This window comes from Pteronotus mesoamericanus, unplaced genomic scaffold, assembly GCF_021234165.1.
Source record: "Pteronotus mesoamericanus isolate MK-2021 breed Mesoamerican mustached bat unplaced genomic scaffold, CSHL_Meso_final scaffold_507, whole genome shotgun sequence".
In the NCBI taxonomy this organism is placed as follows: domain Eukaryota; kingdom Metazoa; phylum Chordata; class Mammalia; order Chiroptera; family Mormoopidae; genus Pteronotus; species Pteronotus mesoamericanus.
Window position 1 is genome coordinate 15,132,161 of NW_026555319.1, and position 16,646 is coordinate 15,148,806.

The 16,646-nt window shown below is 35.7% G+C and overlaps 1 protein-coding gene and 1 pseudogene across 1 annotated transcript in view; both read right to left on the bottom strand.

Moving 5' to 3' along the window:
- TTC28 (tetratricopeptide repeat domain 28) overlaps nucleotides 1-16,646 on the bottom strand; it is a 568,672-nt gene that overhangs the window by 510,415 nt on the left and 41,611 nt on the right. The gene's annotated exons all lie outside the window — the stretch shown is intronic.
- Nucleotides 12,025-12,111, bottom strand: LOC129087526 (uncharacterized; annotated as a pseudogene).

Below are 16,646 nucleotides of genomic sequence, written 5' to 3' on the forward strand. Positions count from 1 at the left end.
ACATATATAAAATTTGAAATTTCAACAGGTAGAAGCAGGATACCACTAACAAGTAGAATTCAATGATTTTTATCTACAGATATCACTGTAAAAAGAGTTCTTCCTTTTGTCACATGGTTCTTTTCCTATGTATCTATGTTACTTGACATAATTTTATTAGACAATGCATTATAAATAACCTACTAATATATGTGTCATCTCAAGTACCTGATATAAGAATTAAAATAACATGAAAGGCTTTATAAACTCCTGACAGGATGTATTATTGAGAATGCTTTGGTGGGTACAGTGGTTTTACCTCATAATAATATTAAGTGGTTTACTTTTTCAAAAGCAATATTATTGTAATAATCTTGTGGCCTATAAACCAAATATTCATACCTATAATTACTACTCAGCATTCTTAGCTAAGAATAGATTATTACTATACAGGTTTTTAGATTTATTTTATCTGAATATATTAGGACAATTAAGTGACAAAGCTCTGCCCAGTGTTGAGATTAGAATGTCTTAAGTATTTGCTACAACATTAAAGGGTGATGAGGAAAAGATCCCAGAAAACAGAGGGAAAGAATAGTTCTTTTTTAGTGCCACCAAGAAGATACAGTGGAATAAAAAGTCCCGTGCTTAAACACAGAGCAGCAAAAATACACATAGATTATGTCTCACAGAGAGTAAAATGAACTAAATGATCCAATATGCTGAAAATGCTTCTAATTTTGGAGAAGACCTGGTTGGTAACAACACTATAAAAACAGTCTAACAGCTGCAACTGTGCATTATCTAAGGAGGACTAAGGTGAGACGCCATCTAACTATTTTTTAATATCAAAGTAGTAAATGTAAATGTGAAAATGAGAAAAGGAGATTGAAATCCATGAAATGGCATATGTTGAATTTCAGCATAACCCAACATGACTAGAGAACTAGCGAATCCAAAAAAATCCATTAAACAGTTTTATGTCTGAAAAATTGGAATGCATCTTTTTCGCAAATTAAAGACAGATTGTAAAGAGAGGGTTAGAGTTGGAAAGTTCCCTGCTCATCAAATTAAAAACAAGAGCTCTATTCATAAAAAGGAAAAAAAAAGAATACTTATGTGGTCAAGTCACATTCTTTGTTTTAAAGTTTTTATATGCAATTTGGGGTGAACATTTTACTTGTGATTCATAAAGAAAGGTGACCAGTGTAACAGGGGCTCCTAAGAGCACATGAATACATTTCAGGTGATACATAAGTAGCCATTTAAGATACCATAGGAAAGGAGAAAACACACCCTTAATACGCAAAGGAAAGAGTGTATGCACATGACCAACAGCTGGATTTGATTAAAAAGAAATACCCAGTTAGGTTCTATGGTAGTTCTTCCATATTTACATGACGACACAAATGAGAAATGCTACATTTCTCACATCCTGTTGCCTAGTGATCTCAGTGACTGCCCCTTTACCCATCCCTGCAACGGAACCACCTCTTCCTTTCTTCTTCTACACTACTACAGTATTCTTATTTTACAAAATCATTTAAGAGGAAATAGAGCAAGTATAAATAAAAAGTCAGTTTCACTTGTGATTAATTTTTACTTTCACAAGCATGAGAAAATACAAATTGAAGTTTCCTCATCAATAATTCAGTAAAATAAAAATGTGTACAACACTACTTCAAATGGATTAAACTGTGCTAGGACAGTAGAATTCCTGGCTTTTGAGGATTGAAAGTTAACACACAGGAGAGGAAGACAAATGCACCACTTCTTTTCATCCTTAAAACTACCTGTTCAATACAACAGAAGGTTAATACAGAATGCAATACTATCGAAACAAGTTTTATTTAACTGTGAACTAAAGAGTTACATTAAATACCCATAATTCCTTGTGAAAATCTCTTTGTTTTTCTGCTTGTCAGCATCTGCATTTTACAGCTGCCTCTTTCATTATGGACCCTGCCTTGCAGAAGTTCAGGAACTTGAAACATTAATATCCAGGAGCTCTAAAAAAATCACAGCATTAATAACTTATACAGATGGGAGTAAAATAGTCACAGCATTCTTGACTATAAGCTGAACAGAAAATAAATCTAAAGACTAGAGATGACTGTTAACAAAATATGAGAGTAAAAATATCTCTTTCAACTCAGCAAAAGCATTATACTTGCAAAATTCCTTTAAGCCAAAAAAGACAATGGATTAATATCAAGTTTGAGGTTTCATTTACCAGAAGGTTAAAGCCCCAAGAAACTGTTTCTCAATCATCTATTCTTTTTCTCTTAATAATAAAAATACACACCATATTTTTCCTTCAGAGATAAATGCTGAATCGAATGCAAAAAGTAAAACTTCCAGCAGCGTTCCATTTCTTTCTCTCACTTAATAAGATTCCTTTTATTCCTCCTCCATAGTCCAGCATAATGACAGAAGTAGCTCCTACTTCTCCTGATACCATCGGTCCTGCTGATCTTTCCAAGTATTCCTCATTTCAAGGCTGCTCCAGCTTCTCAGGAACCTTGACTCTGTAGTTTAACAATATGAGCTCTCTAGCATGATCACTTCTGTTTCCCTTGCCCAACTCAGCTAGACCTGGTATGGTATAATGGCAATCTGCCTTCCTTTTTAAATATCTTGAATTTGATCAGCACTGTCCAATAGAACTTTATGTGACAATGAGAATATTTTATATCTAGGCTGACCTATATAATAGCTCTTAGTCACATGTGGCTATTAAGCACTTCAAAGGTGGCTACTGTGATTGAGGAACTGACTTTTTATGTTTTATTTAATTGTAATTAATTTGAATTTGAATTTAAATTGTATACATGACTAGTCACCTACCCTACTAGACAGTGCAGATCTAGGGCAAGAGTGTGTTTTATTCTATCAGAAATGATGTACTTTACCCTGCAGATGATGAAGAATTACTAAAAGGTTGGATTTAGGTTTTAGAAAGCTTTTTCTGGTTGCTTTGTGAAAGTATGATTTCAGGAGTTAGGAAGAGAAAGCAATGGCTGAAGATCTGAAAAGTGTTCACTAGATCTGGCAATTAGGAGATCGCCGATAATATCAGATTGAGAAGTTACAGTAGAGTAGGGGGTTGTAAACCTCACTGGAAGTAAAGACTTCAAACACAGACCATTGTTTCAAGAAGGCTGGCTCCATGTAGAGAGTGCAGACCATGCGGCCGCCGCCATGCCATTGTCACAGTCGTGGGTGGCAATGGTCTGCTCAAGCAACCAGAACTGAAGCATGGAGGTGCATAATTTCTTCAGCAAATGGGGATTTGTCACCCAGACCTTTGGAACAGGGACTCACGTGAAGTTTCCAGGGTCAGTGCACCTGACAAGCTCAGTGTAGGACTACCAACAACCCTGAAATCTAAAGACACAAAGATGCCTCCAAGGAGAAATAGAGACAACACTTGATTACCTGGAGCAGCTACCAGGTGCTATACACATGGCAAGAGAAAAAAATCTGCTAAAATTTTTAACAAATTGCTAAAAGCCCAGTATGAGAGATGAGAACCCCTGGGAGCCACAGAACAAGGGAAATTTGCAACCACTCACAGATTCTTCCCTAGAGACCTTAACTGGTACTGGGGAGAGAGTGCGGGGGCAGTATGAAAAACTGGAGAAGGCCTCCTGTGTGGTGCCAGGTCAGGAGAGGAAAGCAACTGCTCCAAGAAAAGCCCTGAAGCCCCATAGGAATCCTTCTCCCCCACAAAACAAAAACTGGGGAAGGGGACCATTAAAAGGCCTAAGGCAGGGGAAGAGACAGGAAATATTCTAGATCCAGACCATTTCCTACCTCTGAGGGAACTTAAGTCAGGAACAGCAAGGACCCCCACAGAGCAAATGTCTACGTAGCAAATGTCTACGTCTGAGGCTGAACCAGAACAACAGAAAACACTGCTTCTCTGGCTCCCAATACCAAGTTAGGAGGCACCGAGTCACAAACAATGGCAGATCTACTCTGGGGGGAAGGCAAGAGAATCTGGAAAGAGGCCCTCTCTGAGAGGAGGGGATAAAGGGAAGCTGAAGGTGGATCAGACTTCGAGGAAAAACACATACTCTCGTAAACCAGCTCTCACCCTCAGCACAAGGTAACACTACATGAATATGAAGCCTGTGTTGGACTGAGGATAAGGAGAGCAACAACAAAACCCAAACTCAGTTCAGCTTCTGACTCATCTGACACAACTCCTACAACAAAGGCCAAGGAAAAGAAGAGGCCTGACCATTTCCAGGCCTAAATACTATTAACTTCAATTTCTACTGTTCTAAGAAGATGTCTGCCTTCAACCAAAACATACGAGACACAGAAAGAAGCAAAAAAAGATAACACACTGTCAAGAAACAATGCAATCAACAGAATCAGCCCAGATACTGGAACATTAGGAAATGTAAAATTACTGATTAACATGTTAAAGCCTAGTGGGAAAAGCCTTTTTAAAAATGACAACCATTGGCCCTGACCAGTGTGGCTCAGTTGGTTGGGTGTCATCCTGGAAAGCAAAAGGATGCAGGTTCGATTCCTGGTCAGGGCACATGCCTGGGTTCAGGACAGTCCGCATTTGGGGCACATGTGAGAAGCAACTGAGTGATGTTTCTCTCCCTGTTTCTCCCTCCCTTACCCTCTCTCTAAAAATAAATTAATTAAATCTTTTTTAAAAATAAAAATAACAACAGTTGAAATAGAATATGCCTGTCTCCCGAACTAGATTCTTATTTCCTTCAAGGAAGGATCCAAGTTCACTTCCCTTTGCTTCCCTAGTATCTAGCACAAATACCAACAGATCTGACAACACAAAAGTACAAAAAAACTTGAACTTGAAGACCCTCAACCATCATGAGCAGACAAGGTACTAGGCCAAACTTCATTCTATCCCAGGGCCATTGAAAAAGCATTTATTTTGGATGGACTTTTGCCCCCTTACTCCTAACTTTACAAAGTGACGTGGAATGCCTAAATGCGAGGTCTGTGTACTGCTGCTGAGGCTCGTGAAAGCCTGTTCAGTCGTTCCGTGAAACTGCCTTTTGGTTATTCTCTTCCAAAAACTAGAATCCCTAAGTAAATGATTTTTTTAAAGTAACATTTCAAAAATAGTTTGAGACATATTTATACAATCAATCGCATGTTTTCAGAGCCCAGAGACAAAAACTATGCATCTTTCACTGAGCATCATTCCTAACTTACATATATACTACACTTAAGCCTTCCTAGCTCTCATTTCTCTTTAACCACTTACGGAAAATAAAGTAGCACTGCGATATTCTGAAATGAGAGCCTGCAATTCCCATCTCAAGCACTCCTAAATCCTAAAAGATAAAATTACCAGTCCCTTATCGTCCATCCGTTAGTTTATCTAAATGATCTTGCACATTTTTAGTGACACTTTTCCTAAAAGGGGATGTTATATGTAAATCAAGTTTTATAGAGTCTATGGGGTTTGGGGCAACTTCCTGCAATTATCCCTAATGAATTAAAAATTACAGGGAAGTTTAAAAGGTTCCTATAATTTCCTATTTGATCTCATGCACATCTTCTAATTTCCAAATCTTACTGGGGACCTTAGTAATCTTTTCCATGAACAATTTAGAATAAATCTGCAAGAATTTCCCAAATCTCCAGCAATGATGCAAAATATTTGCTTATGCAATAAATTAGCAGGATTGATGAACCTCTGCAAATTACTGAAATTGTGTTTTCTTTTCAATTAAAGGACATTTATAGAATGCTATCAGCAAATTCCATATCCACTTAAAATAAGCCCACTAATTACAAAAATGATACAGTCACAAAGCATTTGGATATCTTTGGATATATACATTTTCAGTATCTTTTTCTAAATTTTTTTAATTTATTGACTTTAGAGAGAGAAAAGAAAGGAGAAGGAAGGAGAGAGGTAAGGAGGAAGGAAAGGAGAGAGAGAAATTGATTTGTTGCTCCACTTATTCATGTATTCATTGATTGATTCTTGTATGTGCTCTGACTAGGGATCAAACCCACAACCTTGACATACGAGTAATGATGCTCTAACCAACTGAAATACCGGACCAGGGCTACATTTTCAGTGTCTGGATTAACACTAACATGCAATGATAACTTGGCCCAATGAGGTACACTATGGCTGCCAAAATGCCACACTCTCTTATTTATTTCTCCATCTCTAATCACTCTTCTTCGACCTCCTCTGCTTATTGTTTGTCTTCTCCCTGACCTCTGAATGGTCACCTCCAGATTCAGTCCTTAGACCTCTTTTCTGTCTACATCCCCTCTGTAATTATATCCAGTATCACAGTTTTAAATACAAATTTATATCTCAAAATCATACCTTGTCTCTCTAAAACTCCAGACATGTATTTGACTGCTTACTTAACATTTCACTTGGATGTCTTTTAGGTATCTCAAACTTAAGTCCAAAACTTATCTCTGATCTTCCCAGTCTAACTCCAACCTTAACCATCCCACTCAGTTGATGGCAAATCTACCCTTCCAGTTGCTCAGGCAAAACACATTGAAATCATCCTTGACTTCCTCCAAACTGTCAGAAAATATTGTTGGTACTATTCTGAAATGTATCCAGGATCTGGATATACCTGGATACATATATACATCACTGTCTCCACACCACCACCACCATTTCTCACATGGATTACCGTAACAGCCTCCCGACAGGTCTCTGTGCTCTTATTCTTATCCCCCACAGTCCAGTCTCAGCACAGCAGCCAGACAATCCTCTTAAAAGGTAAGTTAGATTATCATTTCCCTTCCCTAAATCTTCTAATGGCTCCACATTTTCCAAGTAAAAGCCAGAGCTCTTATAATGGCTTCCGGTAACACACATGATCTGGCCTCCCTAATGTCCTATCCCTTCCCCCTTTGCTCATTCTGTTCTAGTCATATGAAATTCCTTCTTCAAATAAGCCAGGTACCCTCCTGCCTAGGGGCCCTTGCTTTACTTGTTCTCTGCTTAGAATGTTCTTTCTCCAGATAACTTCATTGTTAACTTCCTCATTTCCTTTACCTCTTTGCTCAAATACTGCATTTTGTATAAAACGTACCTCACGCCCATCTATCTCACCAACAATACCTTTGCCTTGTTTTTTTTACAGCACTCATCACTTTCTAATGTACCATATATTTGTTCTGATTAGTGTTTATTTCTCTTTTGCCCATTAGAAAGATCCATCTCAGTTGATGTAAACGTTTTCGTTTACAGATGCACCCCAGGTGCCTACAACCTTATCCAGCATATAATAGACACCCAATTAACATTTGTTGCATGAAAACCAAAACTCATAAGACAAAACTCATTGTGGCTAAGGAATTATAATGGACTACAACTACTAAGAGCTATAAGGCCTTACTCTTTTTTGTTCAATCTAGCCTAACAGATTATAAAACCTACGGTCCTGCAAATAACGACAAGCCTTGCAAATGACAGCTTCAAGCTGTTGTTCCTAAGACAATAAAAATATGAATTTTACCCAAAAGGGACCATAACCCACTGCCAATTTTTGGACTATACATAATATGGAGAGCATACTGATCATTTGCTGGTAAAACCAAATTTAGAAGAATTATAACCTTAGAAAGCAGAATTAAAGGTCAAAGCTTCAAAGTGACTTTGACAAATTTGTAAAATGGTCTATAAAAAAATGACCCTAATATCTAACCTGTCAGCATCTTTATTTTTGTCACAGAGGACTAAAATCAGTTTTAAGTGTCTACTGGTGCTTTCGGGAAGTTCTGAAACCAATATTCCAAATTAAAATTTCCTAAAATGTCACTGATACAATGCATTATGTAAAACAACTCCCAAACACCCTCTACAGCAGAAAACCTTTGTAACTGGCATCTTTCTGTTTCTGCACTAAGTATTGTTTTAATATCTCAAGTCTACATAAATCCAGCATTCATTTACAATATTTGTTCAGTACTTACTATGTGCCAGGCACCAAAATGGGCTTGGAGCAGATAAGTAAACAAGAGAAAGTCCCCACCCTCAAGGAGCTCATAATCTAGGGATACAGACAAAAGTAAGAGACAGGTATGATACAGTGTGATTAAGTCACTACTTAGCGTAGGGATAAGGCTAAGGTATTATGAGTGGACACAGAGGGGACCCCAAGAACTTATAAATGTCCAACTGCTTCACTGTTAAAAAAAATCTTTAAAATTTTCACAATTTAGAAAACACTGTTTCTGGTATGTCAATGCAAAAACAACCTTAAGGATAAATGGATGCAAGGTAAAATATTAAGAATGGTATCCTTTTTATGGCCATTTACCCTATTTCTGTGAAGATGTCTGTAGTACCCAGCTCTCTGAAATAGGACTCCTAAATTAGGTAATGAAACATGAAGCCCTTGAAGATCTGGGAGAAAAACTGCCGTAAACTGAGAATCGCTGAAGCAGCAAACCACTTTTAGAGTTTAAGTGTATCTTATCCCTTAGTACGTTAGGGCAGAAACAAAGGTTGAAACTCACTGCCAAGATAAATTTAAAGTAAGATTCAATTTATTAATTTTCCAATCTATTCATTGCTTTTTTTAAAAATTTAAAATATAGCATAGGATAGTATATCATCATATAAAGGTACCCCTGTGTACATATATATATATCCAATCTTTAGATATCATTACACTCCAAGACCCAAAATAGATAGAATCCTCTTTTTGATGAAGACAAACTCTTAAACACAAGAAAACACAGTTCTACAGAAAAAAGAAAGTTAAAATATCTGTTGAAACCTTCAGTATCTGCTCAGTGAGAAGGGAAGTCTCGGCATGTTAAACCAAGTCCCTAATGACTAACAGACTTGCACTGTTGTTTAAGCTTGCCCAAGCACACAATCTTCTTGGTATCCTACTGCCTCCTGGGGGTTAGAGCACATTACTGCTCTGGTGAGAAAACACTGGAGTAAACAGAAAATACAGATACTATTTTCTACTAAAAGCAATGTAAATTTTCTACTAAATACAATGTAAAAAGGTTCATGTCAAATAACAGTAGGCCTTTCCTAAATAATCTCTCTTAAAAAGTGTCATATTTATTTCTATCTGAATAATTGGGAACAAAGTACATAATAAAACAATTATAGAAAGTGGTTGTTAATATGATTAAGAACATCAGGGCTTATATAGCATTTTGCATTTTCAAAGCACTTAGCCAACATTAAACAATTAATCTTTATAGCATTATTGAGGTCAATATCACCACCATCTTTTTACAGAAAAGTAAATAACAAGGTTAAAGGAAGTATTAGAAATTCAAGAACTAGTCAGTAACTAATCAGCAAAGTGCCACAGGATAGAGCACTAATAATACATTAATTCATCTCTAATACCCCATGACCTGCCTTGAGGAGAAATTAGTTACTCTTTTATCTGCAGCCCTTCAGCACTTTTTTTTTAAGATTTTATATATTTATTTATTTTAGAGAGAGGGAGAGAGAGAGGAACATCGATGTGAGAGAGAAACATAGACAGATTGCCTCTCACACACACCCCAACCCAGGACCAAACCTGCAACACAGGCATGTGCCCCAACCAGGAACAGAAGAACCACGACCCTTCACTTTGTGGAACACCACCCAACCAACTGAGCCGCACCGGTCAGGGCCCCCAGAGCACTTTATACATCCCTCCATTATAAGACTTAGCATCCATATTATAGCTATTTAATTATCCATCTCTGTGACTCAACTCTGTACCTCCACAGGACTTGGCAGTGTCTAGCATACAGAAAGACACAATGAATTGTTCAGTCATTGGTCCAACTATTAAGTATTTACTACAAAGCAGGCACTGTTTTGAACACAGGAGATACAGTGGTGGGGGTGGTGGGCGGGGAAGCCCATTCTTGTGGAGCATACATTCCAAGAGGCAAAAGCAGATGACCAAAAAAAAAAAAGAAAAAAACCAAACAAACAAAAAAAAACCTATCAGGTAGAAAGAAAGGCCATAGAGAAAATTAAAATAGGACAATATGATTACAGAGGGTTAAATAGTTACATTAGATTAAGCAGCAACATTCAAGCTAATACCTGAATGTAAGAACGAACCAGCTAAAACTCTATGTGGAAAAGACAATTTCAGGTGGCAAATGCAAAATGCCCAAACTAGGCAAGAAAAGCAAGTAATTGAAGAAGGGGGAGAAGGAAGACTGTGGGTAGAGTACAGTGGGCCAATGACTTGAGTGATAAAAGATGGAACCGGAGAAGTAGGCAGGAGCCAGATGAGAGTTTTCTTGAACCATGATAAGAATTTTATTCTAAGAGAGATGAGAAGTTATTTAAGGTTGCATAATAAGTATTTGCCAATTTAAATTGCTACATTTACATAGTAGGTAGTACTAAAAGGAAAATTAATACTGAGAAAGGAAAAATACTATGCTATTGGCTGGTGAACCTTTCTGTTTTAATAAATTACTTTTCAGTGGCTATTCTATAATTAAATCTTCAGGCTAAAGGATAACATAGCAGTGTCTACTAACATTTTAATAGAAGTTAGAATAATTAGATTTTGACAGTCATTTTTGGAAGAAATTAAAGAGCTCCTCCATAAATCACTATACATTACAGATGACTATACTAGGATCTTATGTTAATCACTTATTAATTTTGCAAAGCCTATGATATCTCCAAAAAGCTCATTATGAATGCCAGACAGACATCTGGAGAGGGGTTTCCTGAGTAAAAGTATGGAATGTCATTAAACATAATAAATCTCTTCCTATTATCAGAGAAACCAGAATGAAAAAAGTAACATACATTTGAAAGCAAAATTGTCTCACCATATTAACTGAACAAACTACAGAAATAGTCTAAAACTTAAGGGCAGATTTATATTTCACCTGAGATGATACAGGCGCTGTAGGAGCCTCCAGGCTAATACCAAGCTATAATACCAAGATTCAGTTCAATTTAACCCCACAAATAGTCACTCCAGAGAAATTATTATCATTTGTTCATTCCAGGAGCAGGTTCCTAAACATTTGATATATTAAACTTTGTATTCTCTACCTTTTTAATGTCTTTTTATAATAAAAATTTAATCATAACAGATTTTAAAACATACAAAACTACCATCTTAGCTAATTTTAAGTGTACAGTTTGGTAGTATTAAGTTCGCTTACATTGTTGTACAACAAATCTCCAGAACTTTTACATCCTAAAAACAGAAATTTTATACCTACTGAACAACTCCGTTTCCTCCCAGCTAATAGCCGCCATTCTACCTTGTTTCTGTCACTTCCTGTTTTTTTAACAGATAACATTGCAGTGTAACAGTATACAAACCTCTACAAAACAAACTATATACGAGCTCTGTCCAGAAACTATTCAGCCACATACTATGAAAAAGAGAGATAATTAATTGAAGAAGATACAAGAAACACTTGAGGCACATAGGACAATGATGCCTCAGTCCCCTTCAAAGTAGGCACCTTGGGACCTCACACAGTTCTCCCAATCATCATCAATGCCCTGTCATATTTTTCTGAATCTCATCAACGATCTGAAATCTCTTCCCTTTCAAAGGTGATTCTAGTTTTGGGAAAAGCCAGAAGTCTCAGGAGCCAAACATGGGCTGTAGCAGCGCTGAGTCACCTGGGTAATTTGATGTTTCACAAAAAAACTCTGCACGAGATGTGATGCATGATCTGGCATGTTGTCATGATGAAGCTGCCCAATCACCAGTTGTCTAGAGCTGCGGCCTTCTGAATCATCCCAATAGTTTCTGCAGAGGAATGTTCAAGCTTAACACAAAATTTGATGCAGATTCTTTGCTCTACTCGCTCAGTCATTTTGAATGTGATGGCCACAGAGTACACAGGCTCACTCAACGGCATCTACCGCCCACATTGAGTAGTAGTACAGTGAAGTCGTCATCGTTCACGCATGCACATTCCAGTCCACTCTCCTTGGCTGCCAGGTTACATCAATGACATACATACTATTCTTGTTATATTAACAATGGCTATACTTCTTCCGGACAGACCTCGTGAACAAGCTTTTGAGTTGGTTTTAGTTTGTTTGTTTTTGTTTAAACAATTTCATGTGTTTTCTTGCGCAGGGGCCATGCTAATCTTCTCTGTATCGTTCCAATTTTAGTAAAAATATGGAACGCTTCACGAATTTGCGTGTCATCCTTGCGCAAGGGCCATCATGAGTTTTCTTAATCAAAGGGTGGATAGTAGAAAGGGTTAAGAATTGCCTCCAATATATAGTCAGGAACAAAGAAGAAGGGACTGAGAATTATATTGCAATACACACTACATTATTTGCAACCCACCACGAATACTAACAATAATATAAATGAGCAGGGTTACTGGCCAATAGCAGAAAAGCAACTAGTCAATATTATATGATCTGCTTATATGGAAAAATATATAGTACATAGAAAGAAGGGATATTAGACTTAAAAAGATGTCAGTTTGAAGATAGCCTAATAATTAATAAAATTCTCTTATATTTTTAGCCTTTATATTTTACAAGAAACTGCCACATACCCCATATTCTTAGTCAAGTCATAAACCCTCCAGAGCTGATTTCTTCATCTTTAAAAGATATCATAAAAATGCCTACCATGCTGACCTCAAAGGGCTGAAACAAGGAAAAAAGTGAAATAACAAATGTAAATGCAATTTGAAAGTTGTAAATACTACTACATATAATTTCTAAAGATAAATCAAACAAATGTAGTACTTATAACTAAGAAATAATCAACAAAGTGCCATGCATACAATTATTACTTACTGAACATTTGTAAAATATTTTATAGTTTTCTAAATATGGATGAGACAGCAAAATTCCTCTACACATTTGGTACATCGAAAATGAGGTCTCCTAAATCTGCTAGTGGCGAGATCAAAGTTAAAAGGTCAAAACATAAATCTGCATATGCTATATAAAACAAGAACAAAATGGACAGGACTATGGGCATGTTTATTTGTGATACAGAGCAGCAAATCTTTAGAAAAATATGCTATATACGTAACTTTTACAAAGTAATTTCTTTTTGAATTAGTGATTTGGTAGATTGCAAAACTATCAGCGAAATGTTTATTCAATGAAAATTACAAGGGCACGAGCAGACAAGATTCCATACATGACAAATTAATGCTAAAATCAAGAACAAAGCTACTGCTTTCTGACACTAGATAGTTACAGAACTTCATGGGATTTACATGAACAAACCTACACCTCACTCTTTAAAAGGTAAGTTGTGTCCAATTTGAGAATATAATGAAAAAGCCATATAAGGTCCTTTATGTCATCTCTAAATTGTATGATTTGGCCTGTAATTGCCTATACAAATCAAATGTAAGAGGGTTTTATTATTATCTAATAGGCAGGCAAGGCATTTTCAAATTCTGAACCTTTGGTAACAAACCCTTTATAATCACCTTTTTAGTTCCTCTCCAATTTGAAAGAAGTGCTTTGTTTATGACACTATTTGCTAAGTTTCTATAATCAGCTTGGCACAATGGTTCATCAACCTGCACCAAAGTTGATCTGATTCTAATGGGAGTCATAAAATCAATCAAAAGTAATTCAGTCCATAAAGGGTCCATATTGGGGGGTGGGGGGTGGCTTAGATCCATGCCAATTAGAAGAAGGCTGTTGACTGAGATTTTAATATAGTTATAAGTGCCATTACATATAAAGGTCCTACTGCAATTAAATACTAACCCCAGGATCAAAAATTACTTGTTCTCTAGGTGTCTTTGGAACCAGAGCAACAAACTGTCTTTCAGAATATATCAAGTTAGCAATTACCCAGCTAATTTCAATTCTTTCAGTCAATAAGCAAGTACAAGTAATTAATTATAACACTTCTACTCTTCCTTTCAATAATATTTATTGAAGACCTACAATGTGCCAAGCACTTACTAGCATGATAACCCAATATAGCTTACAACAGCCACAGAACCTTCTTATGAAAATGATCATATAATTAAATTTTCTTGGCCTTTTTAAAAATTATGTTCAAGGACATAAACCTCAATAAATACATTACTTAAATATAATAAAATCCAATGTGGAGTATGTGAAAGTAAAGGTAGGGAACAGAACCGGGGAAGCACTTTAACATTCTCTCCTCTTATAATATGTATTATTATACCTGAAAATTTTTAGTCTCTTCAAAAATGCTCGTGTACTTACCCAACTCATCACACTATTGAAAGCCACATAATGTAGAACAGTCTTAACTATAAGTTAAACACAAGAGGGCGCACAAGTCTGGGAAATTAATAAAACTAAAGGCAAGCTGCATTTTACTCAACAATTTGCAGCTCTTAATGTATGGTCACATGGATTTTTAAAGGATTCTTCATGCATGTACCTAGGTCAATTGCACTGAAAATATTTCCCGTTCTCAATACTTTCCAGAAATAAAATCACTGCTTCTCAGATAACACAAAATTCTTTATCCAAATTGATTTTAAACTTAAATTTAATATTTTATCATTAAGAAAAATTATTACTTTTAATCAGAAGTTTATGCCACCTTTTAATCTAACTTCTTGGAAAATCCACTACTTAAATGCTAGCCAACTTTTTAAATGTCTATGTTCAAATAACATTAAAATTTATCCATTGAGTAATTAGAATCACAATAAATTTACTTGCAGGAAATAGACCTCCAACTTTTAGAAACTGATAAAACCTGTATCATAATAATATCAGCTATTTAACTTTCAAGCAGTAAATATTCTGTCTATTCCAATGACCTATTCCAAGAGTAGCAACCAATCCCAAATGGTAGGTCATGGCTTCCTTAGTTTACTTCCTTATGAAATATCACACTACCACCTGAGGAGTTTGTGTAGGTGAGGCAACCAGATTAAGATTACAGAGCCTATAAAAAGAAGCATAATCCAAAATAATTCCAGAGCACCTTCTGCCTACCTCAAGATTCACAGCAGAATATAATCTACACACACACACACACACACACACACACACAGTGCTGGGTGTGTAGCTCTATTCAGCTTTAAATAGTCCTAATGCTGACTTTGACACATGAAATTATTCTGGATGTCAATAATTTCACACTGTACCTAACTTCGACAAAGAAGAGGCACCTGAAATGAGGACCTAGCATGGTAGACAAAGGCACAAAAAGGTTACTTATCCCTTACGCAGAAGTACAATTATAGTAAGGGAACAAAAAGAGAGATGAACTGACTGCTAGGATCAAGAGAATCAGGCAAAAAGTTCAGACTGGCAACAGTGAGCTGTGTGTTAGGTAATATGTGCAAAGGCTGAAAGTCCAAAACAAAGGATAAGAAATATTATTTTAGTGATCAAAAGGCAGGGCCCAAACCAAGGAAATAACTTTCAGGAACCTAAGAGTAGTAAAAATCCAGTCAATCAAATAACTTATTCGTAATGTGAGTATGTGGTACTGCCCTGATACTACACACAATCTAGCTATCTGAAGTCTCCTAATACACTTCTTGCCAGGTACTTGATCCTGGACCAGAAAGGAGAGTGTCTATATCATTGGGACAATCATTGAAATTTGAATAGGATCTGTAGATTAAGTAGCTGTATTTTATCAATGTTAAGGTCTTAAATTTAATGGATATACTGTGGTTGTATATCAGAATAGTCTCAATACATACTGACAGATTTAGGGGTGATGAGATATCATGTCTGCACTTACTCTCAAATGGTTTAGAAAATAACAATTTACTTGATGTAGAGTGTATTACAAGCCAAATATGATGAACTATTAATTATTGGGGGAATCTAGATGTAGGATATTCTGACGTCCTTTGAAATAATCTCACAACTTTTCTGTATGTTTCACATTATTTTAAAATTAAATATATAAGTAAATAAAATTTATAGATGCTTTGACAATGGAGTGCAGTATATTTTAAAAGATATATCTAAATAAACACTTATTTATTTTAAAATAAACTTAAAAACAAAATAAATAAAACGCTTTGACAATAGTACATAATACATCTCAAACCTTACCTAAATTAATAAACACATGAGGCAATTCTAACTTCAGTTCTTAAATGCCTCGCTGCACTTTAATGAGCAAGAAAAAAATATTTTCCAGAAATATTTCCATTTCTGGATTTTATGAATATCTTTTCCATAAATTAAACCAGAAGGTACTCCTTCCAGAGAATTCAAATGAAGGTAATAATGTAAAAATTCTAGAAAGTTATCTACAGTCACTAAATTTAATCAATGCCTAAATTTATTCAAAAACTTCCTGTGTTGCTATAATAATACAAATATAAGAAGAATGTTCCAATTCTGGTAGTAGTAATACTTTAATCTCCAAAAAAGATTAATTTTATTTAGGTTATATTGGTTATTGGTTATCTACTAATCTTATTATTTTAAAATACATTTTGGAAAAACTATTTCTTTGCCATTGTTTTCTGAAGTTGCTTTCATAACTTCTAATCTGAAATTTTGGAGACTTTTATGAAATGACTGGGTAATTCCTTGAATAGTTTCTGTTTCATTAACATAAACATGCTATCAAGCTTTTAAGTTACAGAAAAAAAGACAAATAGAAACCTTTAGAAGCTGAGTGTCCTAATAGACTTGAAAAAATATCACCCACAAAGCACATCTATACAGTTTAATCAATTGTTAAGTACAAATGACAGAACTT